The 21716-nt window shown below is 43.9% G+C and overlaps 1 protein-coding gene across 2 annotated transcripts in view; it reads right to left on the reverse strand.

The window, feature by feature from the left end:
- acvr2b.L (activin A receptor type 2B L homeolog) overlaps window positions 1–21716 on the reverse strand; it is a 109693-nt gene that overhangs the window by 29176 nt on the left and 58801 nt on the right.

Raw genomic sequence — 21716 nt, forward strand, 5'->3', positions numbered from 1 at the left:
TTCCTCTTGACCCAACTGAACCCGACTGGTTTCTTGTAAGGGGATTGCAACATAATAAGATGGCTATAATATTGATAATATGGAAGGTTGACATCAAAAAGCCTAGCAACAATGGAAGATTAGCCAACACTGAAACTGCCAACAGGCCATAAACACTTTCCATGAAGAGCTAAAGAACTTAGCATTGGCTTCTACCATCAGTGATCCAACCAAATAGTGTTGATGCCTCCAAATAGAATGGTGGAGAACTTGGGTTTTCCATGGACTCCATCCCATGAAAGAAGCTAAACAGCTAATGATGGTGCAGAAAAGCCGTCACTTCACAGGGGAATATATATATTTACAGCATTCTGCACCATACCCAAACTGAAGGAGCTTTGTTGTGTCTGAATGATCTGAACTTGCTGACTCATTTGGCCTGTGTGTGCAGTGGCCCGAGACTAGAAAACAACCACCAGCACTGTTTATTCTTCGTACAAAGTCCAGTTAAAGAGGAGTCAAGCCTGAATGATCTTTGGACGGCGACCTCAGAAAACCCCTTTGCGATTCAGAAACCCCCAGCTGTGTGTGTGTGATCAAAAAAGGTCTGCAGATTCCAGAGCACGTCGACTTTCAATTATACATCGGAGCTGCTCGGCAGTTCACCACCTGCACTAGGGCACAATATGTATTCATTGTTGTTTATGGGCAACGTGCCTCCTAAAGCACGGAGGGGGATTTTGTGGCTTCTGCCACTACCACTCGGAGGGAGAAAGGGGACATTTTAAAGCAAAAAGCTTGCGTGTCTAAGTGGCTGACACAAATGCATTCGGAAAACATGCCACTTCCAATGAAGCCAGCCGTGTATGAAGTGGGCTGGCTAAACAAGTCGGAGAGAAGCTTCACTAGGACTATGCATCTTTGACTCCCATGGGCTGTGCTGCATCTCTCTGGTAGGAGATTCCAATGGGCTTTGGTGCCCCACTGCCCCACATGCCAATTTCTCACCATGTTCCCAAGCTGTTTCTAAGAACCACCATACAGTCCTATAGCACCTATAGTCTGAAATATTGCAACACCAAACTATTAACCCACATCCTAAATCATCTCCCTCCTTGTCTGCTGTAATATTTTCTTTACCATTATATTCATCCAGATTTTGTGCCCACTCCATGGAGCCTCAATTCTTATATGTTGCCAATACCTACATTAGTCCCTCAAATACACCTCACTATGCCACCAGTTGTGTTTACAATTTTACTCCACCATACAAATGCTCTTCTAATGTGGGAGTGGCATGGGTGGTTTGGGGTGTTTCTCCGTCTTTTGTGATGAGGGGCATCCTTTGTTCTTTCCACAGGGATCATTCATTACCCCTACACTTAGGGGTTATTTATTAAAGGAAAACTATATCCCCCAAACAATGTAGGTCTCCATAAAAAGATATTGCATAAAACAGCTCATATGTAAAATCCTGCTTCATGTAAATGAACCATTTCATAATAATATACTTTTCTAGTAGTATGTGCCATTGGGTAATCATAAATAGAAAATTGCCATTTTAAAAAATAAGGGCCGCCCCCTGGGATTCACAGTGCACACAAACATACCAACAAACCATACTTGTTAGGTCACATGAGCCAATTAATAGACAGAGTTGTGTCTTTTGCTTCCACACTTCTTCCTGTTACAGTTGCAGTATTTCTGGTCAGGTGATCTCTGAGGCAGCACACAGACCATCACAAAATGGTGGCTCAAGGCAAGAGATGTAAAAGGGCAAGATTTACTTAAATATGTCACTTAATATGATGTAAACTATCTGTTGCTTAAGTATTCATTTTTGGGGTATAGTTTTCCTTTACGGTTCGTTTTCTCCAGGAAAATTCAAGTTTCCAAGGTTATTTTTTTGGTCAAAACTCAAGTTTTCAAGATTTATCATACCCCGACCCTGGAAATAGCTTGAATCTGAAAATACACCATCTAAGGGGTGAATTTATCAAAGAGTGAAGTTCCGCCACTAGAGTGAAATTCCGCAGCTCTCAATTCATTTCTATGGGATTTTGAAAGGCGTATTTATCAATGGGTGAAAGTGAAAGTTCACCCTTTGATGAATACGCCTTTAAAAATCCCATAGAAATGAATGGGGAGTGGCGGCATTTCACTCTAGTGGCGGAACTTCACTATTAACTTCACTCTTTGATAAATATACCCCTAAAACTTGTCAAGGTCATGTGGGGGTCAATGGCAGAGGTCACTGGAACCATTTGAAGATGTTAATAGCTTTAATAATGTTGAGTTCTTTCAGATGGTTTTGCCTGAAATCTCAATCAATTTGAGCAGAGTTTTTTTTCACTGAAGACTCAATTAATTTGAGTTTTCAGGTTACGCAACTCCTGCAGGGTAGTAGTCCACATGGGTTTATCAATTACCCTATCACATCCCTTATTTGTCACCCCATTGAAATTTTTCTTGCTTATGCGGCTCAACAGTTTTTAGATTTGAGTGTGGCTCACGGGGTTAAAAAGGTTGGGGACCCCTGCTCTAAACACACACCCACTCTCCTAAATAAATGTCACAGTTACGGAACAGAATGCTAATAGTCTTTATACTGTTCGGGTATTCACCTAACACTGTCTGCACCAATTATACCAACCCACTAATTTATCTAACATTACCCTTGTAGGGGTTATCTCAAGCTGTCTCACTAGAAAACCCTACCTAGGAAACGTCGGCTGTATTTTTATGTTCTTCTCTGCTCATTATGGACACTTACTGCTAGGGATGATTTCCTTACATTACTACATCCTAAAACTATTATATCTTATCACCTCTCCCTACTACTTGGTTTTTCTTTCACCCACCTTCTAGCTTCTCTATGGTGTAGAAGGAGCTTAAGATTCTTAAAGGGATACGGTCATCGGAAAACATGTTTTTTTCAAAACACATCAGTTGATAGAGCTACTCCAGCAGAATTCTGCACTGAAATCCATTTCACAAAAGAGCAAACAGATTTTTTTATATTCAATTTTGAAATCTGACATGGGGCTAGACATTTTGTCAATTTCCCAGCTACCCCCAGTTATGTGACTTGTGCCTGCACTTTAGGAGAGAAATGCTTTCTGGCAGGCTGCTGTTTTTCCTTCTCAATGTAACTGAATGTGTCTCAGTGAGACATGGGTTTTTACTATTGAGTGCTGTTCTTAGATCTACCAGGCAGCTGTTATCTTGTGTTAGGGAGCTGTTATCTGGTTACCTTCCCATTGTTCTTTTGTTTGGCTGCTGGGGGGAAAAAGGGAGGGGGTGATATCACTCCAACTTGCAGTACAGCAGTAAAGAGTGATTGAAGTTTATCAGAGCACAAGTCACATGACTTGGGGCAGCTGGGAAATTGACAATATGTCTAGCCCCATGTCAGATTTCAAAATTGAATATAAAAAAATCTGTTTGCTCTTTTGAGAAATGGATTTCAGTGCAGAATTATGCTGGAGCAGCACTATTAACTGATTCATTTTGAAAAAAAAATTTTTTCCATGACAGTATCCCTTTAAGGAAAATTAATAAAGTTTTTAACAAAATAATCCTAAAAACGTTTTCCCCATTCCCCTCGGGTGAACTCGTTTGGGACTCGATCCATCAGTCCATTTTGGAAGTGACACGAAAAGCCTTTGCAGCAGGTGCACAGTGTGACATCCTTGCCCAGGGAACTTGATTAATGATGACACTTGGGACTCAAAGCTGTAAAAGAATCTGCATAAAGTCCAGGCTGTGAGTATGTCGGTTCCACCCAGCCAAGAATTTTAGACAGATGATACTAGGGGATTTCCCTCCTCCCCACACTCTTTTCTCACTTCCTACTGTTTTTAAAAGGTCCATATTATCTGCTTTCCAACCTGAAAAAGGGATATAGGTGCGTCACTAAACTACACAATTAATTAGGTTCAACTTCAATTTTTTAAAATAACGGTTTGCACTGGGCTGCTGCTCAAGTTTACCACAAACAGCAGCTCTAATTAAATTAAGTTCTTGCCCATTGGCCAGCTTACCTTTATTGTGGGTCCTACCATCAGCTGGCATGATTAGAGTGCTCAAGTCTAGGAAGCTACTCATGAATAGCACTGTAGGTAAACTACAGTTTACTAACACTGTTTACACTCTCTAACTGTCATATTGATGGGCAGGTAATCTTACATTGGCTGCTCAGTAGCCACATACAAAGCAAAAAAAGAGAAGCGAGTGCTAAATATCAAGCTTTGTCACACTGCAAACACCTAACTAATCTGCTGAATTCATGCATGGAAGCATGTGCAGGTGTCCCCATGGGTTGAAAGCTCCAAGTACCATAACCTAGTTAAAAAGACCATGACGTAGTGGCAAAGTACACTTCACTGTTCATCTATGCATGAGTTCTTGCAGGGGTTCTTTAAGGTCCAGCATTCAGTCATAACCACTACTGTGGGTCAGGAAAAACTCAACCCACATCTGACCCTAACCCACAAAATGTTGCCATTGTAGGACCTGCACCAAACCCTACTTGTGTCTTCTCTCTTTGTACACTACTTCTGGGCACGTCTCTGGTTCCAAGAGAACCAATGTTTGGGAGCAATGGAGGAGCGCATGTCCCCAGTCTGATCTGCACCCAACCCTTAATGCAATGGTTGGCCAGATTTCAACCCAACCCCGTGGGTTTCAGGTCAACCCACACATCACCAATAACTGCCCTTAGCCTATAACATGGCCAGAGACATATGAAAGCACAGAGATCTCAGCCATTGAGCCATAGTTTCATAAGTCTAGGACAGTGTCCAACTAAAATCTCACCCAAATTAATCTTGGGGCTGTGGGCCTCCTGTACTGCCGAGGAGGGCAATAAGCCATTCACCCCAAGCCTCATCCTAAATTAAATGGATATATGCAGAAACTTCCAGCAGAACAAACTCAGAAAGCTCAGAATTCTGATGAATATATTCTCTTTCGAAGCAGATGATTTCATTGCCAAGAAGCAGCATCATTATATCTGAATTTAAACAACGGAGGGAAAAAAACTACTTTCGTGCTATATTTGTTCAGGTATTATTTCTCCCCCCCCCATCTCTGTCACTTGCATAGCCATATTACGCCTTTCAAAATGTCTGCTGGGGAACGCTTAAAGCGATGTCGACATCTCATTTCCTACGGTTCGCAGCTGTCACAGTTTCTCTGCGAGAGCAAGGGTTTTGTCGAGCTCTGAATCTAATGCTTTTACACAACATCGCTAAGTAGAAATCCAATTTTTTACTGATTTTCTGGCAGAAATCACAACCCTTCAAGGGGGGAAAAAAAAAATATGCGAATATCCTTCATGAGGGAAATAGCGGCAATCGAGCGAAGAACATCGGGGTAGCTCGTAAATGCCAAGCGTTTATTGAGAAGATAAAAGGATATCATTGAAATTATTATTGGAGACATACTATGAGCAAAACTCCCCCCCCCCCCACAGATGGAACGGATTAGACTGGCCAAAAGTTCAAGTTCATCAGCTCCTAAGGATATTGTTTCTACTGTGGCACCTGAAGCAGCATCAAGCGTTTTGCCTTCCACATGCAACAAAGCATCAAAATGCCCTAAATTGGCTCCAAATGCTTGCCCCACTGCTCCCCCACATGACTTTCATACAAACTTTTTTGAGCACATGGCGGAGCTTCTCGTATGCAGCAATAGGAGTCATTTTGGTCCAAGACGATGAATTTTTAGCATGAAATAGTCACTGTAGGTTAAATGGCTACATCTCATGTGCTATGGGTTTTAGGGCAATTCAAAAGGACAAGAGAAGCACAACACTGCCTGCCAGCCACAAGCCATCCGGCCACCCACCAGCATGTACCTTATTTCCTCTTCTCTCGGCCACAAAGTCAGGTGGGAGGTCACAATGACTGGGGCCCATCAGATTTTTTCCCAGTGTCCCGTCAGCCAAGTCTGAACTTGTTGATGATTCCTGACTACCCCCTAAAGCTTAGCTTCTTAACAGCATCCTGGAGCCTACTGAGCATGTGCTGTGCCACTGACACACAAATGGGAGCTTCTAGGGGCAAGTTTGAAAGCCTGGACCATTCCAGCTTTAGGGCTCTTCCTATTTGCTTGCACTGGTAGGGGCTAGAAGCACCACAACACAATCTTCTTCCTCATCTTCCTCATCTTAGATCTTCTCTTGGCCCCCCAGGCCAGTGTGCATGAGCAGTACAGAGAAAAGCCAGCTTTTTGCTTTTAACATTTTGGAATACCCTAGTGATTTTCCTTTTCCTTCTCTTTTAATATCTGGAGAGTTTTCCTTGTCATCAGGTGCTAAATAAAGCTAAGCACTTACAATCCAATAAACCCTGGCCGGGCATTCCCAGAGGAAACCCTTAGTGTCTCTGAAACAGATGAAAGGGACTCTGCACCCGACACTGCTCTGCCGCCCCCCCAGCACCCATGCTCTAACACACCAGTGACAAGCCTTCTGACTGTGCCATTGGGGCTCATCAGGGAAAAGGCAGTGACAGGAGAGCATTAGAGCACGGCAGTTTTATGTGACATTTATTTACTAGGCAATAGGGAAGCTGAGTTTATGGGGAAAGTCATTCCCGTGTACTGTACATTTAAATACACAGACTGTATAAAGGAGGACAAGTTCTACCCTGTGTTATTATAACAACAGATGGGTTGCTATTGGTTCCTAGACCAGGATAAAACTTGCCCCAATTTTTATACCTGTTTCTATTTTACAAGTACCTGCACATGTAAAATCATGGGGGGGGGAATCTGGTCCCTGAACTTGCTCCCCTGGGGTTTAGTCTGGGCACATTGGGGTTGTTTACAAAACATCTCTCTGTACAGCCTATAAGCAAACTTTGGAGGTTGTTCCTGCTGGAATTGTGCTTAGTACAGGGGAATACCTATACTGCCATAGTTTTAAGGGATCTCTCTGTACAGACTATGTGCAAACTTAGGGGACTGTTCCTGCTGAATTGTGCTTAGTACAGAGGAATACACACACATATATACATATATGGGGCAGTTAGCTCTCCTGGCTTTTAGCGGGCTGAGAGAACTCGCTTTGTGATAACTATAATTGTCTGAGGTTCTTTTAAGGACATGGGTTTTGCATTGCAAAGATGTTGGACCCTTCCACCTGCTGAATTGTGCTTAGTACAGGGGAATACCTATGCTGCCATAGTTTTATGGGATCTCTCTGTACAGACTATGAGCAAACTTAGGGGACTGTTCCTGCTGAATTGTGCTTAGTACAGAGGAATACCTATGCTGCCATAGTTTTATGGGATCTCTCTGTACAGACTATGAGCAAACTTAGGGGACTGTTCCTGCTGAATTGTGCTTAGTACAGAGGAATACCTATGCTGCCATAGTTTTATGGGATCTCTCTGTACAGACTATGAGCAAACTTAGGGGCTGTTCCTGCTGAATTGTGCTTAGTACAGGGAATACCTATGCTGCCATAGTTTTATGGGATCTCTCTGTACAGACTATGAGCAAACTTAGGGGACTGTTCCTGCTGAATTGTGCTTAGTACAGAGGAATACCTATGCTGCCATAGTTTTATGGGATCTCTCTGTACAGACTATGAGCAAACTTAGGTGACTGTTCCTGCTGAATTGTGCTTAGTACAGGGAATACCTATGCTGCCATAGTTTTATGGGATCTCTCTGTACAGACTATGAGCAAACTTAGGGGACTGTTCCTGCTGAATTGTGCTTAGTACCAGGGTCGGACTGGGAGGCATGGGGCCCACCGGGGCTACTGCCCCAGGGCCCCCTCCAGCCGCCACTGCCGCTCCGGAGTGCTGCAGGGGGCTAGTGCGCATGCACGCGGCGCCGCGTTTGTGCGCATGCGCGTGGCACCACGTTTGTGCGCATGTGCAGCCATTCTATTCTACCGCGACCCCAAACAAAGTGGGGTCGCGCCGCCCCACTAAGTAGCGGATCTGGGCCGGCGGGGCCCACAAGAGCCAGGGGCCCCCGGGGTTTTTCCTGGTGTCCCGCCGGCCCAGTCCGACACTGCTTAGTACAGAGGAATACCTATGCTGCCATAGTTTTATGGGATCTCTCTGTACAGACTATGAGCAAACTTAGGGGGCTGTTCCTGCTGAATTGTGCTTAGTACACGGAATACCTATGCTGCCATAGTTTTATGGGATCTCTCTGTACAGACTATGAGCAAACTTAGGGGCTGTTCCTGCTGAATTGTGCTGCTTCTTTTCAGGTCTGTGAAGGAAGCATTTACACTAGCAAAAGTCGGTTACTCTTATTCATAACCAGCAGTGAAATAGTGGCCTCTAGTGTCTAAACTGTCATGAAAAAAAACAGTACAGTCCCAGCTTGTCTGTACTAATCAATTGCTTTAATAGAGCAAATACTCAATATTCTGTGTGCAAGCGGCTGAACAGCAGTGACTGTAAGCAAGCTGGAAGTGTAAGAGAGAGCATTGTGCTTTATATGATATTTTATCCCCCTCTGTCTCTCTGGGTTTCTCTCCTACTGAGAATGTCTGTCCAACTAATGTAATCCCTCAGTCCTGCCTAGCAACTGTGCCATTCAAACCCCTAAAGAGTTCAATGCAATCCAACCGGCATTGTCTCGCCGCACAATGGCCGCAATGTATCCGAGAGGGTCGGCAGCGAACAACTATCGAATGTAAAACATCTATTAAAAAGCATCCCGCGTCGGGGCCTGGAGCAGCAACACCACCGTTGGGATCACTGCGCCATAGGGCTCGCCGCTTAATCAGATCACACGAATAAAACCCCAACCAATGGACAAAACCAAATTCAAGAAGTCACCTCTTTTCAGAATGTATCACGCTTTCCCGGAGAAATGGCGTCCGCTGAGCCCTTTGCTTCCATATACATTCTCTGCTTCTACAACAAAAGCAAGAGTTCGGAAATTACCTGTTTCTGCTTTCAATAAAACAGAGTGGGGGGGGGGGAAAAGTCTCTTGCCACTAGGGATGCACCGAATCCAGGATTTGGTATGGGATTTGGCCTTTTTCAGCAGGATTCGGATTCGGCTGAATCCTTCTGCCCGGCCGAATCGAATCCGAACCCTAATTTGCTTATGCAAATTAGCCGCGGGGAGGGAAAAGGAAGTAAAAAAAAGTTTTCCCCTTCCCACTCCTAGTTTGCATATGCAAATTAGGATTTGGTTCGGTATTCTGCGCTGCTCAGCGCCATCTGCGGGGGAGTGGAGGGCCAGAGGGGGGCCCTAGACAGCAGTCCCGGTGGGCCCCGGCCCACCCAGTCCGACCCGGCCATAGTCACCCACTTGGCTTAAATCTTAAACTGAAGATAATTTGGGGAGGGAGAGAGAATTTTGATTTGAAGTTTGTCGGCAGGCGACAAATCTCCTCTTCGCTGCGACTAATCTCCCCGATCTGCCTTCCGCCTACTAAAATGTAAATCGCCTGGGGGCAGGCACATGGAGCACTTCATTTTACAGAGTCGCCCGAAGTTTCCTCATGAGGCAATTACGGGAGACTTCGGAAAACGGAGCGCTCCGTGTGCCTGTCCCCAGGCGATTTACATTTTAGCCGGGAAAAGGAAGGCGAAGGCAGATCGGGGAGATTAGTCGCCACGAAGAAGAGGAGATTTGTCGCCTGAATCTGCCTGTGTGGCCAGACCCAAATCTCTATTTCAACATTTTTATAGGGTTTTCCAAAGCGTGAAAGATTTACTTTTTAACAAAGCATATCTAAAATGATGAAAATACATATGATCATATACCATGCAGTTTACAGTACAAGAATATACAACAATTGTATATGAAAACTATTAGAGATCCAAATCTCCCTGAATCTTCATGTGTGCCCATGCCCGTGCCCTAACTTGTACAATATTTCAGGAATATATCCTCTGGAATGTTGCGACATCTATTGTCTGCCACATTCAATGCTGTTGAACGCTCCCTGGAAGGTTTAATAACACCTCAAAGCTCCAATCATGCTAATACAATCAACAACTAACTTCATGACATCCTTACTGATTGTGAAAAACAGATTATGCCGATTGGAGCAAGTCTTCAAGGAATATAAAAAACGCAACAAGTCCAGTTGAGTTGACGTATGTCTACAGCTATACAGCGCTACGCAATATGTTGGCGCTATATAAAAATACATGTTAATAAATACCATGACCTGGATGAATGAGAAACTTCACAAACAAAGAAGTGACCCTTTCTTAAAACCATTGCTATCCACGGCTTCCTTATGTGACATTCACACTAAAACAAGCAGACAAGGTAAAAGTCATTGTAATGCAATCTAAAATAAAGAATGTAACAGAAAGCGGATACACGGATACCCTGAAACAGATACGGAGTCAGATGTTTATGGGGTATCGGTGCAGAAAATTGTCTGGGATGTGTCGGAGGGCAGCGTCACGGAGAACGGTGCAAAATCAAATCATGAAAGCGGAATAGGGAAAATGGAATTCTTCTTCATGCCCAGTAACGTGGCCTTGCTATGATGGATGTGCTAGCAGATGTTTCCCTGTTTAATTGATTCCCAGAATGGTCATATTCAAAATAAGGAATTCAAAATTGAGGAACTAAAAAATAAGGACTAAGTAGAGAAAAAAAATATATAATCTGGCGCAGTAATGGGGACTAGCCTGAAACCCAAAAAAGTCACAACTAGAATCAGAGATCTGCAGAATTATTTTTTTTTCTATATAAATATCTACAGATACTAAATACTTGGCACCAGCATTAAGTTTCTACCAATGGTGCCAGCTTATTGGGTTGTGCATCAAAAAGACAAACATCTGATGCCCCCCAAAGCAAAATAATGTACTTCTAGACATTTATTATTTAAATATATTATACATTAATTAAAAATGTATAATATGGCCAAATAATTAGATCAACTCAAGTAGGCTCACTACCCCATCGGGTATACCCCTGTATAACTCAGCCTGCAGCCTTGTGCCTTTATATGGTCACAGAACAACCCCTCAGTGACTTCTAATATCCTTATCATTTACAGTAAGGGGTACATTATCCCTTATAATACATGAGTGATACTCAGAGTTCCCTGTATAACTCAGCCTGCAGCCTTGTGCCTTTATATGGTCACAGAACCCCTCAGTGACTTCTAATATCCTTATCATTTACAGTAGGGTTACATTATCCCTTATAATACACGAGTGATACTCAGAGTTCCCTGTATAACTCAGCCTGCAGCCTTGTGCCTTTATATGGTCACAGAACAACCCCTCAGTGACTTCTAATATCCTTATCATTTACAGTAGGGGGTACATTATCACTTATAATACATGAGTGATACTCAGAGTTCCCTGTATAACTCAGCCTGCAGCCTTGTGCCTTTATATGGTCACAGAACAACCCCTCAGTGACTTCTAATATCCTTATCATTTACAGTAGGGGGTACATTATCCCTTATAATACATGAGTGATACTTAGAGTTCCCTGTATAACTCAGCCTTGTGCCTTTATATGGTCACAGAACAACCCCTCAGTGACTTCTAATATCCTTATCATTTACAGTAGGGGGTACATTATCCCTTATAATACATGAGTGATACTCAGAGTTCCCTGTATAACTCAGCCTGCAGCCTTGTGCCTTTATATGGTCACAGAACAACCCCTCAGTGACTTCTAATATCCTTATCATTTACAGTAGGGGGTACATTATCCCTTATAATACATGAGTGATACTCAGAGTTCCCTGTATAACTCAGCCTGCAGCCTTGTGCCTTTATATGGTCACAGCACAACCCCTCAGTGACTTCTAATATCCTTATCATTTACAGTAGGGGGTACATTATCCCTTATAATACATGAGTGATACTCAGAGTTCCCTGTATAACTCAGCCTGCAGCCTTGTGTCTTTATATGGTCACAGAACCCTTCAGTGACTTTTAATATTCTTATCATTTACAGTAGGGGGATATACATTACACTGGAAGTATACGATACATTCAGGTGTACAATAACACACTCCTCTGTCCGCTCAGGCTGTAGTCATTTCCCACTGTAACTGTTACTCTGGGACCTGCGTTCGACGCTCTCTAATCAGGAGTTAAAATAAACGTTCTAAGAGCACAGAAAAAAGCGTTTTATAGGACAGTCTGTAAAACAAATCTTAGAAACATCTTTGTAAATGCTCAGCCATCTGTTTATTTGGAATAATAAAGTAATAATTAGTGATCATGAAGGAACCGAGAGCAATTGATGGCGTCGTTAAATGCACCTGTTTCCCATCAAAGCGGAGCTACTGTACAGAAATATAAAGCCGTGGAAAGAGGCTTTAAAATGTATACAGGCTTGTTAGGCGGATTCGGCTCAGAAAAAGGGGGGACGAGAAAAGGAGGCGAGGAAGAGGCCGCATAGAGTGATCCGCATTTAGCCATAGACAGATGCACGGAAACTCTCACCGAAATGTTTAGGAAAGAAGAAAAGTGAGGGAAGACTTGAAAGAGTGAGAACCATCTGCTTCTTTATTTGCCTAACAATACCAAGGAAGGGGGCTGGCGGCTCTTTGACCCTCTCAAAGAAATACCCACGGACACACATGCCCTCAAATGAACTGCAGAAATCCATCAAAACACAACTGACTTCTTATTTTTTTGGGGTGGAGGGATGGGGGGGGCAGAGTGGGGAACTTAGAAAGTAACAAAGGAATTAACTAAAGGAGCCCAGCTCATAAGTAAAAAAAAATAAAAAGCATGTGTTATGGGAATGAAGGCATGATTAGCTTCTCATCTTTTTTATGGGATTTGGCGCACTGCTAGTGCTCTCCCCATTATTAATGCACTGCTGAGTAAAGTAGGAGGATCCAGACATTCACATATATACAAATGAGTAGAAAGTGTGTTTTACAGAGCAGAAGCAGAACAACATGAGAAAGAGAAAAGAACTGTGGCTGTTGGATTGCAGATATAGTAGGGAAACATGGTGTCTATAGTAACAGTGGGATAATAGTCTCTGGGAAGGGAGTGTGACTGTGGGATAGCAGGTATAGTAGGGAGAGATGGTGTCTATAGTAACAGTGGATAATGGTCTCTGGGAAGGGAGTGTGACTGTGGGATAGCAGGTATAGTAGGGAGAGATGGTGCCTATAGTAACAGTGGGATAATAGTCTCTGGGAAGGGAGTGTGACTGTGGGATAGCAGGTATAGTAGGGAGAGATGGTGTCTATAGTAACAGTGGGATAATAGTCTCTGGGAAGGGAGTGTGACTGTGGGATAGCAGGTATAGTAGGGAGAGATGGTGCCTATAGTAACAGTGGATAATAGTCTCTGGGAAGGGAGTGTGACTGTGGGATACCAGGTATAGTAGGGAGAGATGGTGTCTATAGTAACAGTGGATAATAGTCTCTGGGAAGGGAGTGTGACTGTGGGATAGCAGGTATAGTAGGGAGAGATGGTGCCTATAGTAACAGTGGGATAATAGTCTCTGGGAAGGGAGTGTGACTGTGGGATACCAGGTATAGTAGGGAGAGATGGTGTCTATAGTAACAGTGGATAATAGTCTCTGGGAAGGGAGTGTGACTGTGGGATAGCAGGTATAGTAGGGAGAGATGGTGCCTATAGTAACAGTGGATAATAGTCTCTGGGAAGGGAGTGTGACTGTGGGATAGCAGGTATAGTAGGGAGAGATGGTGCCTATAGTAACAGTGGAGACCCAGCAGTGATTCAATCTGTAGCAGTTCAGTAGTTGTTCAAGAGCACCAACCATTTTGGGGAGTTGCAGCACAGCCACTCTACATTATTAACATGTCTCCACAACTTCGGCTTTGCCCTACCCCTAAATGAGGCCCAGTGTGTCGGAAGCAGAGAGGGGAAACGTATGGCAGAGGGAAGCTCACGCATGTTGTGCTGAAAGAGAGCAGAAGCCGTTTCTTGCAATAACAAAGCATGGGAAATACACACCAGCACAGGCTTTGTAGCTGCAGGGAATCATGTTACACCGGTGGAGGACAAGTCAATCAGGAGCACAATAAATATTCAAATCATATTGTCTGGCAGCCAAGACATTGGTGACCCTCCTCTCCTTTCACCATGACCCACTGGGGTCCCAGACACAGACTCATAGAAACTCCAGGACAGAACTAAACCCTGCACTATGGGATACACGCCTAAATCAATATGAAGCTCCATCTCTAGACACCTAATTAAACAGCTTGTCTGGGAGCAGTTTTGGCCCATTGAAAACAAATTCCTGACTTAAAGGGGAAGTTACACTAAAGTGATAAGTGTTGACAAAAAGGGTTTAACTTGCACATCACAACTAAATGGGAGCAAAAAGATTATTTTTTAAAACCATTTATTTTACTTTGTGTGAATCTGTTGTAGTTAATCACCACTGTCCCGGAATGTAAGGGCAGAGACAAAGGCTCAGATTCGAGGAGATTTAATCACCCGCCGATAAATTGCCTCTTCTTCGGAGCGACTAATCTCCCTGAACTGCCTCCCGTCGGCTAGAATGTAAATCGCCGGCGGGGTGACAATTGGTGCACTTTGTTTTCCGATGTTGCCTCACGAGGAAACTTCGGAAAATGAAGCGTTCCGAGTGCCATCCCGAAGTCGATTTAGATTCTAGCTGGCGGAAGGCGGTTCGGGGAGATTAGTCGCCCCAAAGAAAAGGCGATTTATCGGCAGGTGACGAAATCTCCCCTTATCCGAGCGTGTGTCTCTGCCCTAAAAGCTATTTGGGTGCAGCTCAAGGTTATTCGGGTGCAGCTCAGCAGTGATCCGATTAGTAGCCCATTATATATTTAATATATATTGCACATGGGATAAGCCCCCCTAAGCAGCCCCTTGTTACTAGAGGTTGTCAGACTTTGACTCAGGGCATCTCATTTGAGAAAATGAAAGGAAACATCTGATTAATCTCTGCTATTCGGCAGCGACCACTTCCAGCCAGCACTTCATTCCAGGAGACTCTGAGAAATTGGATAATTAAAAGACAATTAACTTCCCATCGAAGAGCCCATTTGTTTTATTTGCGTGCCATTATGCCAATGCACCTTTCATGCCCAGTGCTTCTTAAATTTCCTCTGACATATGGCGACTATGCTGGGGAAAAAACAAAACGCCAAAAATTTGTATTTGGTTATGTCCCCTTTGGGTTGGGAATTAGTTTTTTGCAGGTTTGGTACAGCCAAACCCAATCAGAACCATGATACATGTCTCTTTAAAGGGATTCGGTCATGATTTTTATGATGTCGTTTTTATTTCTAAATGACACTGTTTACACTGCAAATAATTCACTCTACAATATAAAATGTCATTCCTGAACCAGCAAGTGTGTTTTTTAGTTGTAATATTGGTGTGTAGGCTCCATCTCAGGTCATACGAGGCACCTGGTAATATATATATATATATATATACAGGGCCACCATCAGGGGGGGACGGGGGGGACAAGCGTACCGGGCCCGGGCATGAAGGGGAGCCGGCAGCGCTGCATTTTTTGAAGATCCGGGCCCCCCTTACGAGCGCCCGAGCCGTACGTCTTGCCCTTGCCTCTTGCGTTGCCGAATGCGGAAGTGCCGAAAAGCCGATGCGCCGAAAAGACCCGAAGTCACGGAAAAAGCCGAAGTCCTGAAGAGCCGAAAAGACCCGAAGTCACGGAAAAAGCCGAAGTCCTGAAGAGCCGAAAAGACCCGAAGTCACGAAGCGCCGAAAAGACCCGAAGTCACGAAGCGCCGAAAAGACCCGAAGTCACGAAAACAGCCGAAGTCCTGAAGCAGCGCAAAGACCCGAAGTCACGAAAACAGCCGAAATTGAAGTCCTGAAGCAGCGCAAAGACCCGAAAGGAGGCGAAGTTGAAGTACTGAAGCCATGAGTTCAATTCTACTGAACACGTTTGTGTGTTTTTTTTTTTTAATCCCCTGGCCACCAATGTATTATTTTAATATTCTATAGGCCCCTGCAACCAATCTTTTTTTTTTAAACATTTTTTTTTGGGGCCCCAATTTTTTTTTAACTCGTAAGGGGCCCCTTGCCACCATTGTTTTTTGTTTGTTTTTTTAAAAAAAAATGTAATTATTTTTTTGGCGGCCCCAATTTTTTTTAACTTGTAAGGGGGCCCCTGCCGCCAATGGTTTTTTTTTTCAAAAAAAAATTATTTTTTTTTCAAATTTTTTTTGGGGCCCCAATTTGTTTTTAACTGATAAGGGGGCCCCTGCCACCAATGTTTGTTTTTTTTTTACATTTTTTTTGTTGGGGCCCCAAGTTTTTTTTTACTTATAAGGGGGCCCCTGCCACCAATGTTTTATAAGGGGGCCCTGACCATCAATAGCTTTTTACAACTTGTGTGGAGGGGGGTTACTTTTTTAGCGCTGATGTCTGTGTGGTCTTTTAACTGCGATGTGGAGTGGGCGGGATATGGGGTGGAGCTTGGACGTCAGTGTGGGCGGGGCCCAGGGGGCCCCAAAAATTTTGTTGTACAGAGCCCCGTGATTTCTAATGGTGGCCCTGTATATATATATATAGGTAATATTCCCGGGTGCAGCGGAGGAGCAGATTCTCCGCAGGCCGAGATTCTTAGATATGAGAACTCGTTGCCTTAGATAGGATCTGGGCACATTAAGATTAGAACAAGCTCTATGAAATCTCTGATTGGACCTTTGGCTATCTGGTTGCAGAGGATTCTGGAAGTTGTAGTTTAGCTGCCAGCTGGAGAGTTAAAAGTTGCATATCCCTGGAGCAGTCAGTGATTTAGATTTGCAACACATTAGTCGACCATTTGAACTCTTCTTTGGCCTCAAACCAAAGGTTCAGCTCTTCTGACTCGGAGCCAACTCATCCAAAGCCAAATTTAACTGGCACCCCCAACACTCCCCCAACCCTCACACACACTGTCCTGTCAAAGTGCCTGTAAACTTGAGTGTTGTTGTTGGCAGGTGAACTCGATCCTCAACAATTTCCTCCACTTCCCAAACACACAGATGATTAATGGAAAGTCTTCCAAGGGAACACCCCATGCGTGGGAGCATTCCCACATATCAGCCCAATAGCCAGCAACACTAGGGGGGGGGGATCTGGCCACATGGAAATAACATATTAACCATTTTTTGCTGCGCTCCCCTGCATTGCACTTTCTTCCATTCAGCCGCAGGGGAGCAGGAGTAAATGAACTCAATTATTGTCAATGGGGCTGTACTCACACAGACGCAAGTAAGCGGCAAACGCAGGTGAAATGCAACATGCTGCGTCCCACCTGCATTTGGCGCTTACATGCATCTGTGTGAGTACAGCCCCATTGACAATAATTGAGTGCGTTTACTCCTGCGCTCCCCTGCAGCAGAACAGGAAGAAAGTGGAACGCAGGGGAGTGCAGCAAAAAATGCCCGTGTGTAAAAGCCCTTATAAAAGGTTTATCGGTTGCCAGTGCAAACAAAGGTAGACCACTCATCGTCAGAAGATTAACCTGCCACAGCCTAGTGGGGCTCATTTATCAACACTGGGCAAATTTGCCCATGGGCAGTTACCTATAGCAACCAATCAGTGATTAGCTTTTTGAAGCCAACTGCAAGTAGAACAATAAATGCAGCAATTTGATTGGTTGCCGTGAGTTACTGCCCATGGGCAAATTTGCCCAGTGTTGATAAATGACCCCCACTGTTGTTGAAGTACAACTCAGCTGCCTAAGGGCCCTTACTCACGGCGTTTGAAGCTGCGCTCCCCTGCATTCTGGGTTTATGTGTTCAGCTGCAGGGGAGCGCAGGAGTAGATGCGATGAATTCTTTTCAATGCAGCTGTACACACACAAACGCATGTAAGCGCCGAACACAGGTTGGGACGCAGCATTTTGCATTTTTCCTGCGTCGCTTACATGCATCTGTGAGAGTACAGCCGCATTGAAAAGAATTCATTGCATCTACTCCTGCGCTCCCCTGAGGCTGAATGCATAAAACCGGGACGCAGGGGAGCGCAGCTTCAAACGCCCGTGAGTAAGGGCCCTAAAGATGCTGGGAGAAGCAGATAAATGACTACTAGCCCTGGCTCGCATACACACAAGTGTCAATTTCACACCATAAGAAGCTATTGGAGTAATGACCGGGCCAGTTCATTTTAAAGCACCTGGTTGAAAAAGGTTTATTAATGGCCAATCCAAGAAACTGTAAATGGATTCCTGGATAAATGGATCGTTCCCAGATACTCATCAGCGCCGCAAGACTTCCTTCCCTACGTGCACGTTAAAGGAGAAGGAAAGGCTAAAAGTAAGTAAGCTTCATCAGAAAGGCCTATATAAATACACCAGTAACCCCTCAAAGTAATGCTGCTCTGTCAAAAGAAACACCACAATTTTTCCCCTTCTATTGTGTACTCATGGGTTTCTGTATCAGACTTCCTGTTTTCAGCTTAAACCTCCAGGGCTAGGGCTTGAGCATGCTCAGTTTGCTCCTATCTCCCTCCCTTTTCACCCCTCCCCTGCCTGCTGTAATCTGAGCTCAGAGCTACGAGTGAGCAAGGAGAGACTAAGGCCGGAAGTGATGTCACAACAAGCTAATATGGCAGCTGCTATCCTAAACAAACAGAGAGCTTCTAGAGCTGTTTACTATGGTAAATAATTCTGTAGAATAAATATAGTGTTATAGCTTGCACTATTGTGGCTAATCTATTGGCAATAATCTGTTCGGTATCTTTCTCTCTTCTTGAACCATTGGTCACTTGGAGATTCGCAAATAACCCACCAAATGATTTTGTTGATGGAAGTGACTACAGTAAGGAGTCACTAATGCAGAAAAGGGGGATTATTATTATTTTCTAACTAACCACATGACTGATGCTTTCTGCTCTCTGGACAGCAGAACAGTAGAGGCTGGGATTAAAAACAAAATTCCCATTGAGCCTAAAACATATTGGGCTGCGCAGAAACAATTGCATTATTATGATCAAGCAGGAAAAGAAGAATTTCTTTGCTTTCATGCGTACTGAGCTCTGTATAAACAAACCTTACACTTTGTTGTGATTGTTGTTTCTTAAGATGGCCATACCTAAAGATATCCGCTCGTCTAGTGACAATGCCAAACAAGCGGATCTTTCCTGATATGCCCACCAACGGTAGGGCTATATAGAGGTGATCAGAACAATTGGCCCTAGGGCCGAGCAATCGGATTACAATGAGGAGCCATGGGCTCTGATGGGTAGGTCGCCGGACCTTCCCGATCGATTTCGTGGCCATAATCGATCGGGAACACCCGTCGGAAGCCCCCATACACAGGCAGATAAATTGCCGAAATGGAAGCTTTATTTGCCCGGGTATGGCCACCGTTACAATTAAGCAGAATTTCCCTCGCAAGAACCAGGAAGTTAGAAGCACAGGGTAGGGGCTGGAAATAAAAAAAAATGCTCATCATGCCTAATACCCTGTGCAGAGCATTATTATTAGAAAGCAGTAAAGAATGATTGTTTTGCTTTCACACTTACTCACAGATACTGAGCTCTGTATAAACAAACACCCCCCTTGCACTTTGTCGTCACTTTTCAGGCGTACAGATAAGCAGAAGCTGCCTTGTTAGAAATGCAGAGCAGTTTCAGTTTTCCTGTTTTCGCTGTTCAGCTGAAGAAATAAGAAAAACCCTCTATTTTTCTTCATTAAAACAATAAACAAATGGTATGTTCAGCGCAAGCAGCAGTGAGGCCGTCTCTACTTGTGTCCCCCTCCAACCCTTCCCTCACCCCTCAGCATGTTGAAAGCCACCTCCGTGCCGAGCACAAGATTCCAAGAGTAAAAAAAGCCACATTCAGCCTTATTTGTTCTATTGAGCAAATATATACATTGTTTCCGTTCATACTGCTGACCTCAAATAAAAGAATGTTTGTATTGTGAAGCCAAACGCAAGGCAACGGCGGGAGGAAATGTTCGGGGAAGTGATGAATGGCTGCGCCTATTCTCTACAGCAGCCACTAAAGACTTTATTGTGGGTCACACACAAACACCCAAATCAGGTGAAGTTGTTGGACACGTGACACCAAGATCCCCCAAAACTACAGTCCAGTCCTGGCTCTGGAAATATGTTTTATAGCACAGTACCTTTTATATACACATCTGACTTTCTAAATAAATACCAACGTTTTCTAATAGATTCTGCATTTGGACACTAGGTGGAGCATGCATTAGAAGCGATAACAGTCTGATGAAATCTGCGGTTTACGGCATTGCTGTAAAGATTCCAAACCAGCTCTCTAATCATTTTGGCCACTTCTACTGTAGGTAAACTGGGAAAACCTAAAATCTGATGGGTAATTTGATTAACAACCTTCTTCTCTTCCTCTGTTGATCGTAAGAACCAAGAAATGAAGCGGTTTCACTTTAGGGCAGAGACACACGGTCAGATTCGAGGAGATTAGTCGCCCTCATTTTCCAGAACTACCTTCCCCTGCCGACCCGCTGGCTAGAATGTAAATCGCCGGCGGGATGGCAGTTGGAGCGGTTCGTTATGCGAAGTCGCCCCGAAGTTTCCTCCCAAGGCAACTTCGGGCGACTTCAGAAAACGGAGGGCTCTGGGTGCCATGCCGCCGGTGATTTGCATTCTAAGCGGCGGGCAGGCAGTTCGGGGAGATTAGTCGCCTCCAAGAAGAGGAGATTTGTCGCTGGGCAACTAATCTCCCCGAATCTGACCGTGTGTCTCTGCCCTTAGCATTACTTAGAAATAGCCGAAACCATAGATATTCCACGCACTAGCATTGAAGGGGGAGGGGCACAGAGCCAATTTAAAGGGTATATATGACACCCCTTCCTTTTTATTTATTTCTAACCACCTCCACCCCTTACTTAAATCACTGATGCCAGGACAGTAGTAGCAGAATGATCAAGTACTCTGAATGGCAGGATTTCTAGGCCCAGTTAAAAAACAGAATACACAAAGTGCTGTATAATTTGTTGGTTTGGGCACATATACTTTTGAACGTTGGGCATATGGCAGACCCTTGACCCATACCTCCCAACATTTTGGAAATAGAAACGATTTGCCGCTTGCTTAAATGTTTTGACCACACCCATTTGTGTGGCCACACCCCCTAATTACCATGTAATATTTACAAAATTTAGCAGGTTAAGAAAGCTTGAACACATTTCTTGTTTTTTTGTGTTATTACAGTTTTCCTTATGAAGGTGAATAGCCCTTTAATTTGCAAGTCACAGTTTCCCCAAGAGACCTGCTTATCTTAAATTTTTAAAATAGTTGCTTTGCTTATATTTAATTGTTACAATTGTTTCTTTGTTTATCTTAAATTGGTACAAATGTATCAAAGTCCACCTGCCATGTATTTTGGGCTCTCTGCCAAAAGCCAATTACGTTTTAGAAACTTTGTATCTGTTCAGTGCAGGAGATCAAAGAGAAAGTCGGGACGTTTCAGTAACAATCCGGGACTGCAGGTTGAGCGGTCAAAATCGGGACTGTTCTGCAAAAAAAACGGACAGTTGGGAGGTATGTAAAGGAGTCTATGGGTGGGACTAGTGCACAATAACATCAGCCTTGCCATTTATCCTTCGGCCTCTGTAGACTTCTTCCAGCGCAAGCAACATGGCAGCTCCAATTCTGCATATGACCACGCAGAGAAGCAATACTCAGTGGACAGTAATTGAGCTTTGCACTTATTTATTAGGTGAAAAAGAGGGGCAGGAAACATATTTACCATATTCAAACGCCTCTTTTGACGGTCAATTGGATTAAAAGGGAGACAGATGCACAATATAAATAATAGAGGATTAAATCCTAGAATTTCGGGCTGTTCCTCT

Source organism: Xenopus laevis, chromosome 6L (assembly GCF_017654675.1).
Source record: "Xenopus laevis strain J_2021 chromosome 6L, Xenopus_laevis_v10.1, whole genome shotgun sequence".
In the NCBI taxonomy this organism is placed as follows: domain Eukaryota; kingdom Metazoa; phylum Chordata; class Amphibia; order Anura; family Pipidae; genus Xenopus; species Xenopus laevis.